The following is a 21,421-nucleotide window of genomic DNA, read 5'->3' on the forward strand; positions in this document are numbered from 1 at the left end:
ACAAAGGAAATAACAAGTTGCTGGGTCATGGACATATGACAAAGATCCATGCCATGTTTGGGGAATAACAAAACTTTTGATGCAGCTACAGCGTAATGTTTTAGAGTTGGATAATTGTAAGGGAGAAGGAAGTGGCAACCCACTCCAGTATTCTTGCCTGGAGAATCCCATGGACAAAGGAGCCTGGCAGGCTGCAATCCGTCGGGTCACCAAGAGTCAGATACGACTGAAGCGACTTAAGAACGACAACAATGGGAAGGGATTTGACTAAACAATTAGGCAGAACTCTGTCTAAAAAGTCTTAAATGCCATGCTACGAAGCGGACTTCATCCTACAGGCTATGAGAGGCCATCTGAAGTTCTTAGTCAAATGAATGACACAATCAAATTTGGACGTACATGGATATAATGAACATGCACAAACTCATCACGCAGTAAACAATTATATCAACTCATGTGTGAGGTTGGACAACTTTTCATATGTTAAGAGCAGTTTATATATCTTTTTCTATGAATTTTCTCTAGACCACTTCTTGGCCTTTTCATCTCAATTTATATATCAGTATACCCTTCACTGTATATTTTGCAAATATTTTTCCCAGGCTGCTACTTGAATTTTTTATTTTGTGAATGGTATGCTATATATTTTTATAATGAAAAAAAATTCAACTTTTACAAGATAAAAATCTGTCAATCTTTTTTCTCATTGCTTCTAGATTTTGAGTCATATATAGGAATGTTTTCTTATCTCCTGACTATAAAGGAATTCATAGACACTTTTTCTGCATGGTGCTTTTTTATATCTTTGATTTAAATATCTGATCTGTTGGGAATTTATCCTGGCTTATGATGTAAGAAATAGATCCAATTTAATTTTTCTCCATATGGCTACTTAGTAATCAAAACAACATTTATTTAAAGGTCTATCTTTTCCCCAATGATGTGTGATGGCACCTATAATGTATATTAATTTCCATATGCAATTGGATCTATTTCTGAATTTTCTACTTTTTCCTTTGGTTTATATGCCTATTCATGTGCTAATATAAATTGTTTAACTTACAGAGGCTTTATAGTACTGTAAAAAGTCTGATATGGGACTTGTCTGGCAGTCCAGTGGCTCAGACTTCGTGCTACCAGGGCAGGGGGGTGCTGGTTCTATCCCTGATCAGGAACTAAGATCCCACATGCCAAGTGGTGCAGACAAGAAAAAAGAAAAAAATCTGATACAGCTTTTTCTCCCAGCCCTTAAGTCAGGGAGAACTGACATCTTTATGATGTTGCCTGTCTCTTTCTCTCCCAGAATTGATATGTTTTTCCATTCATTAAGATCCAGTTTTTTTCAAAAACAACCCCCAGTTTTGTTTATTTAAGTTTTGGACATTTCCTGTTAAATTTATGTTATTTTTTTCTCTTTCTTTATTTTCTATCATAAATGGAGTCTTTAATTACACTTTCCATTTTTGTTTATACATCAGTTCAGTGCCGTAGCTCAGTCGTGTCCGACTCTTTGCGACCCCTTGAATCGCAGCACGCCAGGCCTTCCTGTCCATCACCAGCTCCCGGAGTCTATCCAAACCCATGTCCATCGAGTCAGTGATGCCATCCAACCATCTCATCCTCTGTCGTCCCCTTCTCCTCCTGCCCCAATCCTTCCCAGCATTAGGGTCTTTTCCAATGAGTCAACTCTTCGCATGAGGTGGCCAAAGTATTGGAGTTTCAGCTTCAACATCATATATATGTTTATATATAAGTTTATAAACATACATACATACATATTTATCCTATTAATTTTTGTATCCTTACTTTATAAACTGGGGCTTCCCTGGTGGCTCAGACAGTAAAGAATTTACCTTCAGTGCAGGAGACCCAGGTTCAATCAATGAGCTGGGAAAATCCCCTGGAGAAGGGAATGGTAACCCACTTCAGTATTCTTGCCTGGAGAACTCCGTAGACAGAGGAGCCTGGCGGGTTACAGTCCATGGGGCTGCAAAGAGTCAGACACGACTAAGTGACTAACGTACACACACACACACACACACACATTTATAATCTATTATTTTATCCAAATTCTCTTACTGATTATTGTATTTTTTCCATGGATCCTCTAGAATTTTCCAGATGTATAATCACATCTTCTCTTAATAGAGTTTTACCTACTTGTTTCCTTGTCATAATCTAGTAGTTGCTTTCTCATGTCTAACTGCTTTGGTTAGTATCTGCAACATGATGCTAAATGTTATGGATATGGTAGGTATTTTGTTTTTGACTTTAGAGGAAAACCACTACAACATTAAATATTAAACATCAAGTTTCCTCAGCTTTGGGGAAACTGATTCAGGGATTGTAATTCAGGGATTGTACACTGATCTGTAAGATTTAGATCTATCATCTTAAGGCTTCTGTAAGATGTGAGGACCTCCAGTGGATATGGATGGCTCTATTTTCTGAGAAAAAGCTCTAGATGGGATATTTACTAGGTCCTTATTTTTTGCCAGATACTGTGCTAAGTACATTACACAGATTGCTTCATTCTAACCTAATCACAAGATATTAGAGTTATTATCATTCTCAAATTCCAGGACAGGAAACTGAGACAATGAGGTTAAGTAGTTTATCAACATCACCTAACCATTAAGTGGTCAAACTAGTATTAGAATCCAAGCAGCCTAATGTCAGAGCTTAAATATAACTCCTATGTATGTGATGCTGACTCATAGGATTTGCAGAGAAACTAGTTATTCATTGCAGCTGAAACACTGGGAATGAATTATAACCTTAAGATTGTATAGAGCAATAGTGAAGAGTGATGAGAAAAATGCTGAGAGCCAAAGCATGAAAGAAGCAGGCAGAAGAGGAATCCAGGGGAGACAGTGATAAGAGGCAGGTAGAGAGAAAAACAAAGAGAGTACATGCCATGGAATTAGAGAGAAAAGAGTCAGGAGTGATGGAGAATTCCAGTAGGCAATATGGTTTATTTTCTGACCCGGATTCTTTATTTTCAGGTTCCAAAATATTCCATCATATTAATCAATTCTTGTTTGTTTGTTTGTTTTCATTATTTTCCAGGCAAGAATACTTGGCTGGTATGAATATTGTGGGATAGTTACAGCCATCTTAGTGAAATGTTCACAAAATTGTAAAACCCCCCAAAAAAATCCCTTATTATAAGGGAAGATTAATATGTTACCTTAGGAAATTACAAACTAACAAACGTTCACTTTTTGCTTAAATATATTTCAAGTTATCAGTCAAAACTTAAGTAATATGCAATTCCACAAAAGGAATTTGGTCAATTAGAATTACAATCTCTAGCAGATTCTAAATGGTGGCTCAGATGGTAAAGCATCTGCCTGCAATGTGGGAGACCCTGGTTCGATCCCTGGGTGGGAAGATCACCTGGAGAAGGAAATAGCAACCCACTCCAGTACTCTTGCCTGGGAAATCCCATGGACGGAGGAGCCTAGTGGGCTACAGTACATGGGGTCACAAAGAGTCAGATACGACTGAGAGACTTCAGTTTCAGTTTCAGGAGATTCTAAAAGTCAGCCTTTACATATGGGGGACAACATTAAATGCTGCGGTATAACATTATTTTAACAGCTCTGGTTTCTTCCTCCTCACCTACTCTTCAACTGGAACTGCCATATAAGGAATAATAACCAACACGGTGGTCAAAAGAACAAACTACTTATCAAGGCTTTTTTAAAAAAATGTTCTATAACTAGTTTAGCATAGCAGTAAATATATTAGCTTGTTTTGTGATGTTTATGTCATGTCCTTCTTTGTAAGATATAAAATGCAAGATCAATGTGGTTATCCATTTGGCCTTGGTTGAAAACATTCCAGTACAACATTGCCATTCATCTTCATAGTCATTTAAATGCAATCTGTTACTCAGTTTTCTGATTTAATTTTATATTTTATGGAGTTGATAGGATTCCAGAATTGCTTTCTGAATCATCCGTCTTATACACATGTAGGGGAAAGCTTTAATGCTTCCATCTCTATGCAAGGAAAACTGTCACAGAAATCAAGCCCCCAGAAGGAGTTCATGAAGAGCGGGGAGGGTGGAGAGAATGAATCAATAGGGTTTTATGTTTCCGCAACTCATAATTTTGAGTAATCTTATAACCAGTTTCCCTTTGAGAACGATTTGTTGAATATGGTAACATCTGCCATCTAGTGGCTGAATTAAAGTACTACATAATGAACTCAGTTCAGTTCAGTTGCTCAGTCGTGTCCGACTCTTTGCGACCCCATGGACTTCAGCATGCCAGGCTTCCCTGTCCATCACCAACTCCTGGAACTTACTCAACTCATGTCCATCGAGTTGGCAATGCCATCCAAATGTCTCATCCTCTGTCATCACCTTCTCCTCCCACCTTCAATCTTCCCCAGCATCAGGGTCTTTTCAAATGAGTCAGCTCTTCACAGCAGGTGGCCAAAATATTGGAGTTTCAGCTTCAACATCAGTCCTTCCAGTGAATATTCAGGACTGATTTCCTTTAGGATGGACTGGTTGGATCTCCTTGCAGTCCAAGGGACTCTCAAGAATCTTCTCCAACACCACCTTTCAAAAGCATCAATTCTTCGGTGTTCAGCTTTCTTTATAGTCCTACTCTCACATCCATACATGACTACTGGAAAAACCATAGCTTTGACTAGATGGACTTTTGTTGGCAAAGTAATGTCTCTGCTTTTTAATATGCTGTCTAGGTTGGTCATAACATTTCCTCCAAGGAGCAAGCATCTTTTAATTTCATAATGAACTAGAAAATTTTAGTTTTATGTAAATAATATGGGGATGGGGTGGCTTCCCAGGTGGCAGCAGTAAAGAATCAAATAATCTGCCTGCCAGTGCAGGAGACACAGGAAACGTGGGTTTGATCCCTGGGTCAGGAAAAATCCTCTGGAGTAGGTAATGGCAACCTGGCTCAAGTATTCTTGGCTGGAAAATTCCATGGACAGAAGAGCCTGGCGGGTTACAGACCATGGGTTCACAAAGAGTCAGACACAACTGAGCGACTGAGCATGGACATGGAGGAGGGCAAAGGTTTTGGTCATTGTATTTCATCTACATTTTCTGTTGTTGGTATCATACAGATTTTTAAAAAACTATTTTTTTTGTGCCAAATTTGATCTAATAACAATTTACTTTCTTTGTGTACGCATGTTCAAAGTAATGGGGAAAAAAAAGCAGAAAGTAAATAAAAAGGAGAGAAAGAAAAATAAACATTTTTTAACCTGCTGCAACAGAAGATATAAACAGTAATAATTTAACTATATTTCTTAAATTGTTTCACATTTAGGAAGATTCCATTTTATCATTGAACAAATGCTAATTTATTCTTGAAATATAATTAAATAGACTATTTAAATAAAAACATCACAGATAAAAATGAGTGTATAAATCTTGCCCTTTATTTTTACTATTGTTAACCTATTATACAGATGGTAAAGAATCTGCCTGCAATGCAGAAGACCTGGGTTCAATTGCTGGGTCAGAAAGATCCCCGGAGGAGGGAATAGCTACCCACTTCAGTATTCTTGCCTGGAGAACTGCATAGATAGAAGAGCCTTGCAGGCTGCAGTTCATGGGGTCACAAAGAGTCAGACACAATTTAGCTACTCACACAAACTATTATATGCAATACTTTACCATCTCTGACAGAACTGACTTTAATTGGATAGTCTCCGTGATGAAAGTAATGATCGATTTTCTGTCCTTACCTTATTCAATTCTCGGCAGCACTTGAGTGGTTGACAGACTCCTCCCTCCTGGAAGCACTTTCTTCACTCGAATTCCAGGACACCATATTCTTGCTGCGGCACCAGCCACATAATTTGTGGGCCCAGAGCAAGATGAAAATGTGGGCTTCCCTGTTCAAAAAGCAAGGGAAAAAAATATCTAAAGGTCATAAATCATAAAAAAAGCTTTTTCCTTTCTTCCACCGTCTCTCCCTCAACTTATCTTTTTTTTTTGCCTTTCAATGTTGTTCATAAATAAAGAAAAATTTAGAATTTAAATTATCAATATGAATTTTACCATTCAATTTTACAATATGCAATGCCAGCATTAATGAAAATATAATAGCATTTAAGTCATATGAATTACACAGTTGATAGTTTGCATCCCATGCATGCATATATATTTTTTATTTTTCCCAGAAGAGTGGAAGTGCTGCACAAGACTAATTCAATTATTTTTATTTCACTTCTTGTGATGCATTCATTCTATCACTACTCTCTACTTTGGCTAATAGATGAGAAAACGAGGACTGAAAGGAAAAGGCTCTATGGCTTCTTCTGTCTTCCCTGTTCCTTCTACATTACCCTTTCCAGTGTAAATGGTTGGCTAACACAGAGTAATGTAAGCAGCTCTTTGCAGTAGACAACCCTCAGCAGGAGGCCCCTTTTCTTGTCACTTTAACAACGCTATACTGTAACTAACTTTTAAACCAAGCACCACCATCCTCTACTCATCTCTGGCTCTAGCACACCTTTCAAATCTCTTAATCACACAATGCCTTGCCTAACCTGTTGGATCTTTTTGTAGATCAAAGAAGTAGAAATGAAGAATAAGTAATAAACAGATGACTAGATCTCTTCCCTAGCTTCCCTTTCAGTAATCTTCCTAACAAATTGTGTGACCAAACCCTGTGAGCAAGATAACTTCTAGAGGAATGTCTCGAGGAGTGACAAGCCCACACACCTCTGCAACAGTGGGGACGGTGATGACCCTGACCCCGACCCCCTATCTCAATGATTAACTGAAATTACTTCTTTTCCTTTAAAACTTTCATGGCCCAGCCGAATCTGCAGAGATGGTTTTCAGGGAACACCGAGTCTACCTCACCCTTTCCTTTCTACCATTTGTGAGAAAATAATTGATTTTGTAAGCGGTGAGCAGCAGGTCCCGATCAAATGTTAACAGTAACATAAGTAAGAAAGGACAGGATAGGGTTCTCTGGTTGTTCATACTTTTTAGGTTACCATTGCCTTCTTCTGCTCGAAAAGCAACTTTTGGTTTGAACAGAAAGAACCGCCTCTAGACGCTGTCAGCACCAGCACTACCACTTGCTCTGTTGTAGGTGCAGTCTGCTTACCTGTCCTTGATTTGAGTCTCACTGAACACCCCAGCAACTGAACACCCTGGGGTGTTCCATAGGAACACCCCAGGGTCCCTATAACTCTGTGCTCACGCAGCATCAGGAATGTGAATGGGGGAGTCAAGGAATGGCCGATATACATAACGTGTGTATCTTCTCTCCTCACTTGCACACTCATTGTCCCATCAAACTTTACCCACAAAACATAAGTTCAAAGATAAGTAAGAATTGGTGGCAGCTGAGCAACCAAGTATGGGGCCCTTCTGAGTGCAAAGCGCCGTGTACTGCATGGGTTACACACCCAAGAAGCCTGATCTGCTTCCTGGGTTTCCTCCTATATCATTGGCTGCACCTTCTCAGTCTTCCTCATTGGCTCTAGATATTACGACTTGCGCCAGAGCTAAGCCTCTTCTTTCATTTATTTCTTCCTTAGGTGATGTCATCCAGTCCCTAGGCTTCAAATGTCATCTATGTGGGGATTACTCCCTAATTTGTTCTACCAACCCTGACCTGTCCTCTGAGCTCCAATTGTACATATCAAACTGCCTGCTTAGCCGTTCCACTTTGATGTCTAGGGTGAGGGTGAAAGTCACTCAGTCGTGTCTGACTCTTTGCAACCCTACGGACTATACAGTGCATGGAATTCTCCAGGCCAGAATACTGGACTAGGTAGCCTTTCCCTCCTCCAGGGGATCTTCCCAACCCAGGGATCGAACCCAGGTCTCCCACACTACAGGTGGATTCTTTACCAGCTGAGCCACCAGGGAAGCCTCTTATGTCATCTCAATTTCTCCACAGACTTCTGCCTCCTCTTACCATCTTGCTCACTATTCGCTTTATCACTTAAACACAGGATTCTTTATTATTACTATTATTACTATTATTATTATCTTCCTCCAATTCCCTTAAATCTAAATCAAACACAATACCTATCAGCTTTACCTTTACAGTATATCTCCAGTTTAATCACTTCTACCTATGGGGGCTTCCTTGGTGGCTCAGTGGTAAAAAATCCTCCCACAAGGTAGGAAACGCGGGTTTGATCCCTGGGTTGGGAAGATCCCCTGGAGGAGGGTGCAGCAACCCACTCCAGTATTCTCACCCTGGAGAATCCCATGGACAGAGGAGCCTGGTGGGCTACAGCCCATAGGGTTGCAAAAAGTTGGACACATCTGAAGTGACTGAAATTTAAGACACCTAAGACACTTCTATTTATTTCCTGAACTGCTCTAATGGCCTCTTAACCCAATCTTTGCTTCCATTTGTTTCTCTATGATTATTTCTCCACACGGCAGCTGGAGTGATCTTTCTAAAAAGAGAATCATTTCACAAACTTTCCCTGCTTAAATCTATTGAGTGGCTTCCCAGCATATTTTAAATAAAATCCAGGCTCATCAAATGATCCTCAGATCATGTCTCCCCTCCTGACCTTATGTTCTACCACCCTCTACCTGGGTCCCTGAGTCCCAGTAGCTTCACCTTTCTCTTTGCTGAAAACACCCCAAGTTCAATCTCACCTTAGAGTCTCTATATCTGCTGTTCCCTCTGCCTGGAATACCTCTCAACGTCCCATTTTTCAAATTGCTCACTTTTTCAGTTCTTTCAGTTCTCTGTTCAGATATTGTCTTCTCAGAAGGTCTTTCCTGGCTATTGTACCTAAAACAGCATCCTCTCCTGCTCCCTGACCTTATATAATCTATGCCATTATCCCATCTTATACTTTTCAGATCACCTATCTGTAATTGTACTCCTTACCCATTTGTTTACTTGTCTGTCTCACCTGCTAGAATATAAACTCCAAAAGCACAAGTCTTCGTCAATTCACTGCTGTATCTTCAAGGCTTAGGACAGTGTCTGGCATGTAGAAGGTGCTGAATATTTCTGAAATGAATAGAGGAATGCTTTGTCTTTGTATCCATGGAACCTAGCATAGCACAATGTTTTGCTCAATGCAACTGTTCAATAAACCTTGTGGAAGGAAGGAGGTTGGAAAAGAATTTCCATTTCTCAGTTTATTAGTTCTATATAAAATAATAAATAGCTTACTTAGTTCTTGTGATTGGCATCTAAAATATTATTTCAAAATTAGATGAATTCTGCCAACATACTTTACTTTTATTAAAAATATATTTTATTATTCTACTAATAAGATTAAAATTCCTTTTTATTGGAGGGCGAATGGAATTAGGGTTTAAATTGCAAGAACTTTATTTATGTCCATGATAAGAATTATTAGTCTCTCTCTTTTTTGTTCTTAAAGCTCTGACTTACCCTACTATAAAGGTATATACACAAAATACTTAATTTTCTATTTAGTTGTAATAGTCTCACAGGCAAAAGTCAAAATGAGATTTGAATTATGCTTTGTTGATGGGTGACTGATTGCCTAATGAATATCTAAATAACATTTCATTGCCTTTGTTGATAAATATGACATTGTATTTTCATCTATTATGCATGAAAACTGATAAATATGATTGCTATAATTTTTGGAAAACAAGCATTTAGATCTCTTTAAGTACTACAAAAGCAATATTACATCTTAATAATACTAACCTTGTTCTAATAGATTCAGTAAATATATGGCGACCAAATTTATATGGCTTTTTCATTTGAATTCAGTATGTACACATTTAATGAAATAGCTATTTTATTATGAATAAATTCAGGTTCTGGAAAGTAGATATAGACAGGTAGATATAGTTAAATGACTGTAGCTGTAGTAAAATTTGATTTTCCTTGTTTGCTCACCTTTTAGCACTCTTTTTCTGAACCAGCACTCCACACCTTCAGGAATAGTCACCTCCTTCTGGGTTAAGTTCAACAAGCATTTTAAAATAACTCACATCCACAACACAAAGTGTGCTAATACTTGGGAATGTAATCATGAATAAGATACATTTTCTGTTTTTTTGAGGTTCACAGCTTATTGGGAAAAGTAACAGATATCTTCTTATCCCAAAAAAGTTAAAATATAGGGGTACTATAAAGATATTGCCAAAGTAATAAAAAAGCATTGTGGACTAACTTGTCTTGAAGGACAAAGAGAACAGTAATAGGTTGTGTCAACGTATGTGGAGAGTGTTAGAGAAAGGGCAATTAGAATGAGACACAACACATGTGCCTTGGAAATATTAGTATTTGAAATGTTCTAAATAGGCAACCACTCTGAAGTTCTCAGATATCACACTGTATACAATGAAACCCACTGATGGGTTTCAGGCAATGGAGTGATGGAGGCTAAAGTTATCATATACAGCTGAGCTTCTCAACACTTCAAAGTTTATACAAATTACTTGGTGATCTTCCTAACTGTGAATTCTGGTAATATGCCTGGTGAGACCTGCATTTACTACAAGCTCCCAGGTGATGTTCTGGCTGATTACTGCTCTGTGAACCACTCTTTGAGTAGCAGCATTTGAGGGGACTTTCCTTAGGAGTACCCACTAGGGGCAAACATGATAGTTTAGGTAAGAGATGAGGGTCTAAGGTAAAGCAGTGGTGGTAATTAAAGACATCTTAGGGGAAAATTGAAAGACTTTTTTTTTCTAACAGATTCAATTAAAAAAAAAAACAAAAAACTTACAAAATGTTTAGTCTCTTACAGTGAATATCCATATTTGTTGTTGTTCAGTAGCTAACTTCTATTTGACTCTTTGTGACCCCATGGACTTAGCATGCCAGGCTCTTCTGTCCTCCATTATCTCCTGGAGTTTGCTCAGATTCATGTCCATTGAGTTAGCAATGCTATTCAGCCATCTTATCCTCTGCTGCCCTCTTCTTCTGCCTTCTATCTTTCCCAGCATCAGGGTATTTTCCAATAAGGCAGCTCTTCCCAACAGGTGGCCAAAGTATTAGAGCTTCAGCTTCTGCATCAGTCTTCAAATGAATATTCAGCGTTGATTTCTTTTAGGATTGACTGATTTGATCTCCTTGCAATCCAAGGGACTCTCAAGAGTCTTCTCCAGCACCACAGTCTGAAAGCATCAATTCTTCCTTGGATGCTCAGCTCGGTCTTCTCTACGGTCTAACTCTCACATCTCTACATGACTACTGGAAAACCATAGCTTTGACTATTAGGCCTTTGTCTGAAAAGTGATGTCTCTGCTTTTGAATACACTGTCTAGGTTTGTCATAGCTTTTCTTCCAAGAAGCAAGCATTTTTTAATTTCATGGCTGCAGTCAGCATCCACAGTGATTTTGGAGCCCAACGGGGAAAAAAAATCTGTCACTGCTTCCACTTTTCCCCCTCCTCGTTGCCATGCCATGAAGTGATGGGACTGGATGCCAAGACCTTAGTTGTTTTTAATGTTGAGTTTCAAGCCAGTTTTTTCACCCTATCTTCTTTCACCTTCATTAAGAAGCTCTTTGGTTCCTCTTCACTTTCTGCCATCAGAGTGGTATCATTTGCATGTTTGAGGCTGTTGATATTTCTCCTGACAATCTTGATTCTAGCTTGTGCTTCATCCAGCCTGATATTTTGCATGATGTGCTCTGCATATGTTAAATAAGCAGAGTGACAATATAGAGCCTTGTCATACTCCTTTTTGAATCTGAAGCCAGTCTATTGGTCCATGTTCAGTTCTAACTGTTGTTTCTTGAATCGCATACAGATTTTTCAGGAGACAGGTAAGGTGGTCAGGTACTCCCATCTCTTCATGAATTTTCTACAGTTTGTTGTGATCGACACAGTCAAAGGCTTTAGCGTAGTCAATGAAGCAGAAGTAGATGTTTCTCTGGAACTCTCTTGCTTTCTCCATGACCCAATGAATGTTGGCAATTTGATTTCAGATTCTTCTGCCTTTTCTAAAACCAGATTGTACATCTGGAAGTTCTCCGTTTACATACTGGTAAGCCTAGCTTAAAGGATTTTGAGCATTAGCTTGAAAGCATATGAAATGAGTGCAATTGTACAGTAATTTGAACATTCTTTGGCATTGCCTTTCTTTGAGATTGGAATGAAAACTGACCTTTTCCAGTTCTGTGGTCACTGCTGAGTTTTCCAAATTTGTTGACATATTATGACTTTTCTTGTATAGTTCTTCTGTGTATTCTTGCTGCCTCTTCTTAATCTTTTCTGCTTCTGTTATGTCCATACCATTTCTGTCCTTTATTGTGCCCACCTTGCATGAAATATCCCCTTGATCTCTCCAATTTTCTTGAAGAGATCTCTAGTCTTTCCATTCTGTTGTTTTCCTCTATTTCTTTGCTTTGTTCATTTAAGAAAGCCTTCGTATCTCTCCTGTTATTCTCTGGAACTCTGCATTTGGTTAGGTATATCTTTCCCTTTCTGCCTTGCCTTTCACTTCTCATATACCCATCATCTAATTCTACAATTAACATTTCATTATACCTTCTTTATCACATACCTATTCATCTATACATCTCTCAATACATTCATTCACCTGTTGTTCCTTTCTCAATGTATTTCAGTGTAAGTTGCAGACGTCACCTTGTAATAAAAGAAAAATTTAAGATTAATTGAAAATGTGGGTAAATGAGTTTGGGTGTTTCTTAAGTTAATGTTGATGAGGAAGAATGCATAAATAAAAGTTTATGGGGTGTTTTGAGCTCAACCCAGTAACACTGAATTAGAGATGACTATTTAATAGATATACTATGCATATATACCAAACTACCACACAATTTGCACTCATCTCACACTCTAGTAAAGTAATGCTTAAAATTCTCCAAGCCGGACATCAGCAATACGTGAACCGTGAACTTCCAGATGTTCAAGATGGTTTTAGAAAAGGCAGAGGAACCAGAGATCAAATTGCCAACATCCGATGGATCATCGAAAAAGCAAGAGAGTTCCAGAAAAACATCTATTTCTGCTTTATTGACTATGCCAAAGCCTTTGACTGTGTGGATCACAATAAACTGTGGAAAATTCTGAAAGAGATGGGAATACCAGACCACCCGACCTGCCTCGTGAGAAACCTGTATGCAGGTCAGGAAGCAACAGTTAAAACTGGACATGGAACAACAGACTGGTTCCAAATAGGAAAAGGAGTACGTCAAGGCTGTATATTGTCACCCTGCTTATTTAACTTATATGCAGAGTACATCATGAGAAATGCTGGGCTGGAGGAAGCACAAGCTGGAATCAAGATTGCCGGGAGAAATATCAATAATCTCAGATATGCAGATGACACCACCCTTATGGCAGAAAGCAAAGAAGAACTAAAAATCCTCTTGATGAAAGTGAAAGAGGAGAGTGAAAAAGTTGGCTTAAAGCTCAACATTCAGAAAACTAAGATCATGGCATCCAGTCCCATCACCTCATGGCAAATAGATGGGGAAACAGTGGAAACAGTGGCTGACTTTATTTTTCTGGGCTCCAAAGTCACTGCAGATGGTGATTGCAGCCATGAAATTAGACACTTACTCCTGGGAAGGAAAGTTATGACCAACCTAGACAGCATATTGAAAAGCAGAGACATTACTTTGCCAACAAAGGTCCATCTAGTCAAGGCTATGGTTTTTCCAGTAGTTGTGTATGGATGTGAGAGTTGGACAGTGAAGAAAGCCGAGCACCGAAGAATTGATGCTTTTGAACTGTGGTGTTGGAGAAGACTCTTGAGAGTCCCTTGGACTGCAAGGAGATCCAACCAGTCCATCCTAAAGAAGATCAGTCCTGGGTGTTCATTGGAAGGACTGATGTTGAAGCTGAAACGCCAATACTTTGGCCACCTGATGCGAAGAGTTGACTCATTGGAAAAGACCCTAATGCTGGGAAGGATTGGGGCAGGAGGGGAAGGGGACGACAGAGGATGAGATGGCTGGATGGCATCATCGACTCGATGGACATGGGTTTGGGTGGACTCCGGGAGTTGGTGATGGACAGGGAGGCCTGGCATGCTGTGGTTCATGGGGTTGCAAAGAGTCGGACACAACTGAGCGACTGAACTGAACTGAACTGATGCATATGTACATGTTACATCTATTGTTGTTTGTTGTTCAGTCCCTCAGTTGATCCAGCTCTTTGTGATCCCATTGACTGCAGCATACCAGGCATCCCTGTCCTTCACCATCTCTCAGAGTTTGCTCAAATTCATGTCCATTGAGTTGGTGATGCCATCCAATCACCTCATCGTCTATCATTCCCTTCTCCTCTTGCGTTCAATCTTTCCCAGCATCAGGGTATTTTCTAATGAATTGGCTCTTCACATCACATAGCCAAGGAATTGGAGCTTCAGCTGCAGCATCAGTACTTTCAGTGAATGTTCAGGGCTGATTTCCTCTAGGATTGACTGGTTTGATCCCCCTGCAGTCCAAGGGACTCTCAAGAGTCTTCTCCAACACCACATTTTGAAGGCATCAACTCTTTGGCACTCAGTTTTCTTTATGGTTCAACTCTCACATCTGTACCTGGACCTTTGTCTGAAAAGTGATGTCTTTGCTCTTTAATATGCTGTATAGATTTGTCATAGCTTTTCTTCCAAGAAGCAAGTGTCTTTTAATTTCATGCCTGCTGTCACTGTCTGCAGTGATTTTTGGAGTCCAAGAAAATAATATCTCTCACCGTTTCCCTTAGTTACAGTTCTCAGTTAAAGATACAGACTGGGACTCATTAGCTGGTAGTTAAAATAAGAGTAAATGTGAGTTTTCAGACATAGAATGCACAAATAGAAGAAGATCAAAGGTGATAGTTTGAAAAAATGACACTTAAGACATTAACAGAAATAAAGTGATAAAATAAAGGAGATCTAGAAGGGATTACGGAAACAAAAAAGAATCAGCAGAGGAAACAGAGACAGAAAACTTTTCCTTGTAAATCTCTTCACTGCTTGGGAATAGTGGTTTTAAAAATGCTGACATTATACTGTATATTTATGATATAATCTATATTATATTTATATTTAAAAATGCAGACATTATACTATCATTAGTCAATCTCAACTTCACACTGCTTTGTGTACATACCAGTGGGAGTAAAGAGCCATTCAAAAAAGATGTTATTAAGTCACTTTCTCACTGAAACATCAATAAGTGTTCATTGTTTTGCCTGGAAAAGGGAAGGCAACTAACTGGAAGCTCCCCCCACCCCACCCGCCCTGCCCCAATTCTTGTTTCTCAAGTAAGAGGTCCTTTTCTTTAAGGATCACTGACCTATAGATATACATATACATCACAATGAAAAGTAACTTCCACTTAACTTTAGACTCTTAGGGCATTAGATGTGGTGAGAAAAAGATTTCTTCTTACTTTAGATTTAATAAGGAATCTAAAAATTCATTTCATAAATTACTTTTAAAATTTTATATTTCAGTTCCACATTGTAGCTATTTAATGGAGAAAGAAAGAGTTAAAGAGGAAGAAACATATGGAAAAGAATTATGGATGACAGGAAGAAAAAATGGGGTAAACCAAGTAAAAGAAGGAGAAGGAAAAATAGAAATAGGAAAAGCAAAAGATCTTTCCAGGAGGAATGACTCTGTGTTTTATTGGAGAACCATGTATTGTCTAAGGAGGTATAGCCAAACTTTTCTTAACAAGGATCACACAGTCAATGTTTTGGCTTTGCTCTGTTATAACTTAAATTCTGCCACTGTAGTACTAAAAGGGCCATAGAGAGTAAATTTTTTAAAAGGCATGTGTGTGTATATGGCTATGTTTCAATAAAACCTAACTTGTAAAACTCATGCAACCATCTGGATGGCTGGCATGTTTTGCTGGCCTCTGCAACAGAGCAAAGGTCAACAAGTTGGATCAACAAGCTATTTCGATAAGGCCCGCATATACCTCTGTAGCATATTCTTCTTTGTTGCTATTGCTTGGTTTTTGGTTTGTTTTTACAACCCTTTAAAAATGTAAAAAGCATTCTTATCTACGGGTCCTATCAAAAGTAACTGTGGGGCAAATTTGACCAAAGGTCAGGAGGTTGCCTGGCCTTTATCTAGAACACACCTTCCTGTCTTATCTAATTTCAATTTGATGGGAGCTATTAACTCCATGCTTCGTAAATAACTGATACAATACAGAATAATTTTTGTCTATAGACAATAACACCAAAATTCTTTTCCACACAGGTCCAACTGTCTCCCCTCACTTACTATGGAAGAAGCTAGTTTCACTTCTCTTTGCATATAATTTTAATATTCCAGATTTATGCCATTCTGGTATGACCTAAGTCAAACCCCTTAAGATTATGCAGTGGAGAAGATGCATAGATTCAAGGGATTAGATCTGGTAGACAGAGTGCTTGAAGAACTACGGACAGAGGTTTATAACGTTGTACAGAAGGCAGTGACCAAAAGCATCCTGAAGAAAAAGAAATGCAAGAAGGCAAAGAGGTTGTATGAGGAGGTCTTACAAATAGCTGAAAGAAGAAGAGAAGCAAAAGGCAAAGGAAAAAGGGAAAGATATACCCAACTGAATGCAGTGTTCCAGAGACTAGCAAGGAGAAATAATAAAGCCTTCTTAAATGAACAATGCAAAGAAATATAGGAAAACAACAGAATGGGAAAGACCAGAGATCTCTTCAAGAAAATTGGAGATACCAAGGGATCATATGCAAAGATGGGCTCAATAAAGGACAGAAACGGCAAGAACCTAACAGAAGTAGAAGAGATTAAGAAAATGGCAAGAATACACAAAAGAACTATACACAAAAGGTCTTAATGACCTGTATGACCATGATGGTGTGGTCACTCACTTAGAGCCAGATATCTTGGACCGTGAAGTCAAGTGGGCCTTAGGAAGCATTACTACAAACAAAGCTAGTGGAGGTGATGGAATTCCAGGTAAACTATTGCAAAGCCTAAAAGATGCTGCCGCTAAAGTGCTGCATTCAATATGTCAGCAAATTTGGAAAACTCAGCACTGGTCATTGGACTGGGAAAGGTCAGTTTTCATTCCAATCTCAAAGAAACGCGATGTCAGAGAATGTCCAAACAATCATACAATTGCACTCATTTCACATGTTAGTTTTACTGAGTCTAAGCTTGCTGTGCTTGCCGCAGGATAAGTCAATAAATCCAAGATGAGGTATTGGGATCACAAAGGGACTTAATTCGGAGCAAGCTGACTGAGAAGATGGCAGGCTAGTGCCTCAAAATAACCATCTTATCAGGGACTGATTGCCAGATTCTTTTACGGATCAGAGATGGGCAGTGGAGGTGAGGAAACAAAGTAAAAAAAAACTATTCACATCTTGCAAATGTCCCCTAGTATGGCAAGCCTCAGGCAGGGGAATGTGTTAGTTTCATTTTCTTACAGTCCTTCACAGGTAGGCAGTTCAAGTTACCTCCTGAGGCAGGCCATTATTTATCTTACAAAAGTGGCAAGATGAGGGTTAAAGTCACAGAAGCAGATCCAGCATAAATTCAAAATTAACCTTTCTAGCATGGTAAATGAGTGCAATTGTACAGTAGTTTGAACATTTTTGGCATTGCCCTTCATTGAGATTGGAATAAAAACTGACCTTTACCAGTCCTGTGGCCACTCCTGAGTGTTCCAAATTTTTTGACATATGAGTGCAGCACTTTAACAGCACCATCTTTGGGGCTTTTAAATACCTCAGCTAGAATTCCATCACCTCCACTAGCTTTGTTCGTAGTAACGCTTCCTAAGGCCCACTTGACTTCACACTCCAGGATGTCTGGCTCTAGATGAGTGACCACACCATCATGGTTACCTGGGTCATTAAGACCTTTTTTGTATAGTTCTCCTGTGTATTCTTGCCACCTCTCCTTAATTTCTCCTGCCTCTGTTAGGGCCTTACTGCTCCTGTCCTTTATCATGTCCATCTTTGCATGAAGTGTTCCTTTGATATCTCCAATTTTCTTGAAGAAATGTCTAGTCTTTCCCAATTCTATTAATATTCTTCCCCCCAAAAAGCTGGAGGAGGGCATGGCAACCCACTCCAGTGTTCTTGCCTGGAGAATTCCATGGACAGAGGAGGCTGACAGGCTACAGTCTATAGGGTTACAAAGAGTTGCAAGTGACTAAGCATGCACACCCCTAAAAGAGCAACTCCTTATGACTGGGAAACATTACTCATTTTACCAGACATTGGCAAAACAAAGCAGAACTCTTGGCATATATATTTTTGCAAATGAAAAATTTAAAAAATGAGTTTCATTGGGATTTGGCTGGTTGCCACTTCTACTGTAGAGCGCATCATCTTCATAACCTATCAGTTAGCATATATTAAGTAAAAAAGATGATAAATGTATAAGAAAAATTTTAATATTCTAAGAATCAGCAATAATATAACATCAGATGTGAGGCAACTACAAATAGAATACTATTTAGTTTATTTTCTTACTTCTTTTATCAGAACCATCCTGTACTCAAAATTTAGGTCTCCAGAGTTGAACTGTTAACTCATCCCATTATTTATCTGAAAGCAAGCAAGACTTTCTTCATATTTCACATAAACCCCTTGTGTACACATGATGTTATCATACCATAACACATGAGTTATATTAGCATGAATGCCCTATGGCCCTCTGTAAGTTTCAGGATGATAAATCTGCTAAATAAATATCAATAAAATGTTCCTACTCCATTATGCACAGTCCAGCAGGCTGCTTCCTTCTTAGAATTGACTCCAGAGCAGTGACTGCAAGACACCCAAAGAAGGACCAGAAGTTAGTATCAGAAAAGCCAATGCAAACAGGGAAAATAAAGAAAACATAATTGAGTTTTTTTTGTAACAGAGATAGTTTGTTAATTTAATGAAATATTTTTTATTTTAAGATAGTGTCTTTCTTACATGGATATGCAGTCTTTCAATTTGAGAAATGATGATGAAAGTGTGTAGTATTTTTGCTGTTTTTGGTTATTTTATATTAAAAAAACTGTTAATTTATTGCCAATTAACTAAATTTTTTTTGCATATTTATAAGAGACTCAAAATGGAAAGCACTACTTTACTTTATGACTTTGCAGCAAGAGCTACTTTTAAGTGCATTAAACTTTAGATTAAAAATTTATATTATATATAAGCATACACATGCAAAGGGGCATTCCCAGTGGCTCAGAGGTAAAGAATTCACCAGCAGTTAAGGAGATGCAGGAGATGCTGGTTCGATCCCTGGGTTGGGAAGATCCCTTGGAGGAGGAAATGGCAACCCACTCCAATATTCTTGCCTGGGAAATCCCATGGACAGAGGAGCCTGGCAGGTTATAGTCTACAGGGTAACACAGGGTTGGACATGACTGAGCAACTGAACATAGCATAGCACATGCAAATATACATATAGAAGATTTCTCTTGTAGCAAGGATATTTAAAAAGACTTAAAATGACGGAAACCTGACCCATCTCATGCATTCTATTAATCATTTTTGCCTAATAATAATTTCTTCCAGTTTAAGTTTAGAACTCTCTTAGTGTGCCCTTTAATGGGTGCTGCTGAAGTCCTTGTTCTGTTTCGCTGAAGGTAAGATCTTTTTCTCTCCTAATTAATAAAGTCATCTCTCAAAGAACTCCCAATTCTCTGGTGGTGTCACCTCATGATTGAGTACCTGTTAGGTACAAGACCCTAGCCAGGTCCTCAAAATTCTGTTACATGGAGCACGGAACTGTTCATACCACAGGAAAAAGAAAGGGCAAAACCTTGATTTGTCTCCAATTTAACCTTACAGGAAGGAAATGAACGCTTTTTCTCATGGTTATTTTCTCCCCAAAGAATGGAATGTGAGGCAGAATCCATACATCTGTATTAGAAATGCCATGGAATTTTTCTGTTTTTCCCTTACTTCCCTATCAGTTATTCTTCACACTCTCATAGGAAAATATGCACTTCTTTTTCTGAAGATTCCAGATCAATCTGTTGGGGACTAAATTACATTTCTACTGAAAGAAGGCTCTTGAAATGTTTTCCTTAAGCAATGCCTTTGTAAACACACACATTTCTCAATAGTAACACAGTGAAGTATTCTGCAGATTAGTGACCACTTCTCAGCTGTGGACTCCCTCCATCTTCTGATTCAAAAGGATGGCTCTAGACCCAGCACTCGGAGAAGGCAATGGCACCCCACTCCAGTACTCTTGCCTGGAAAATCCCATGGATGGAGAAGCCTGGTAGGCTACAGTCCATGGGGTCACTAAGAGTCAGACACGACTGAGCAACTTCACTTTTACTTTTCCCTTTCATGCACTGGAGAAGGAAATGGCAACCCACTCCAGTGTTCTTGCCTGGAGAATCCCAGGGATGGCGGAGCCTGGTGGGCTGCCGTCTATGGAGTCGCACAGAGTCCGACACGACTGAAGCGATTTAGCAGCAGCAGCAGCAGACCCAGCAGTGTTGCTCATTCATTTAACCAGTACTTATTTCATGCTTATGATATTCTAGTCACTGTGTTGGCATGAGAGATATCAAGTAGTGAATGATATACACAGGGAAACTACTACAGGTATTAGTTACTTAGTATAAGGCAAAAAGATCATTATGGAGAAAGAGCAGAGGAAGGCTAGTTAGTTACTCATTTGTATATGTCTGGAAGATTTTGGTAGAGGTGTAGAAGGCTATCCCCAAGTAATCTTGTTTGATAGTATTCGTTATAGGGCACCATCTCCAAACCTACCTTCTCCATCTCACCCTTCACTTCCCAAGTGCGCCTCTGCTTTCCCCTGCTTCAGTTTTGCAAACTGGCCTGCCCTTCCTGGTACCATGTTCTGAGTTCATTTTTCTGCCATTCCCTGGTTTCTATTTCCATGGGAATTGCCAATTATTAACCAGCTTTTTATCAATCTAAATCTTATGCAGAAATCCATTTATAAAATAGATACAAGCACAACTCTGTCTAAAGTGTTGAAAGGGATGAGGGGGCTTAGATGGATCACCTTGCCTGTCTAGCAAATCACCATTTCATGATAAAATACAATAAGTCAAAATGCCTCAGCAGTACTCCTAGTAAATATTCAGGTTCATTTTAGAAGGGCTTTCTGAGCGTCAAAAACAAAGCAAAACAGTATTTTTTCAATATCTGTAAGCAATGCATCCCTGTAAAGAAATAACCACTTAGTGGAATTCATATGGATAAAAGAGATTAGAGCAGTAGGCTGTTCATTTAAGCTCATTTTGAAGTTCAAATATACATTACTGATAAAGATAATCAGTGAGGAAAACAGGGCTATTTCCATGAGCACAGAAATTTGAGATTGAGCTTATGAGTGGCTGCTATAGTTTTATTATACCTCCACATCCTTTTACTTCTCATTCTATTTCCATTTTTCTTCTCTCACCTCTCCTCCTTTTATCCTTCTTCCTCTCTTTCTGTGGCTCTGTCTCTCTCTCACACACACACATACACACACACACAAACACACATACTCTTTCTCTGTCTCTCTCTG

The 21,421-nt window shown here is 38.9% G+C and overlaps 1 long non-coding RNA gene across 2 annotated transcripts in view; it reads right to left on the reverse strand.

The window, feature by feature from the left end:
* Positions 1-21,421, reverse strand: part of LOC145523115 (uncharacterized) — a 92,943-nt gene that overhangs the window by 12,660 nt on the left and 58,862 nt on the right. Inside the window, exons 3-8 of one of the 2 annotated variants that reach the window (XR_014066363.1) lie at positions 18,627-18,684; positions 12,518-12,564; positions 9,864-9,918; positions 8,893-8,993; positions 5,734-5,883; positions 1,854-1,987 (exon numbers count right to left, since the gene is read on the reverse strand). This is a non-coding gene — a long non-coding RNA (uncharacterized LOC145523115). Of the gene's footprint in view, positions 1-1,853; positions 1,988-5,733; positions 5,884-8,892; positions 8,994-9,863; positions 9,922-12,481; positions 12,565-18,626; positions 18,685-21,421 lie in introns of both variants that reach the window. The other variant, XR_014066365.1, reaches the window with a different exon arrangement.

Source organism: Giraffa tippelskirchi, chromosome 2 (genome assembly GCF_054371585.1).
Source record: "Giraffa tippelskirchi isolate mGirTip1 chromosome 2, T2T-mGirTip1v1.2.pri, whole genome shotgun sequence".
Classification (NCBI taxonomy): domain Eukaryota; kingdom Metazoa; phylum Chordata; class Mammalia; order Artiodactyla; family Giraffidae; genus Giraffa; species Giraffa tippelskirchi.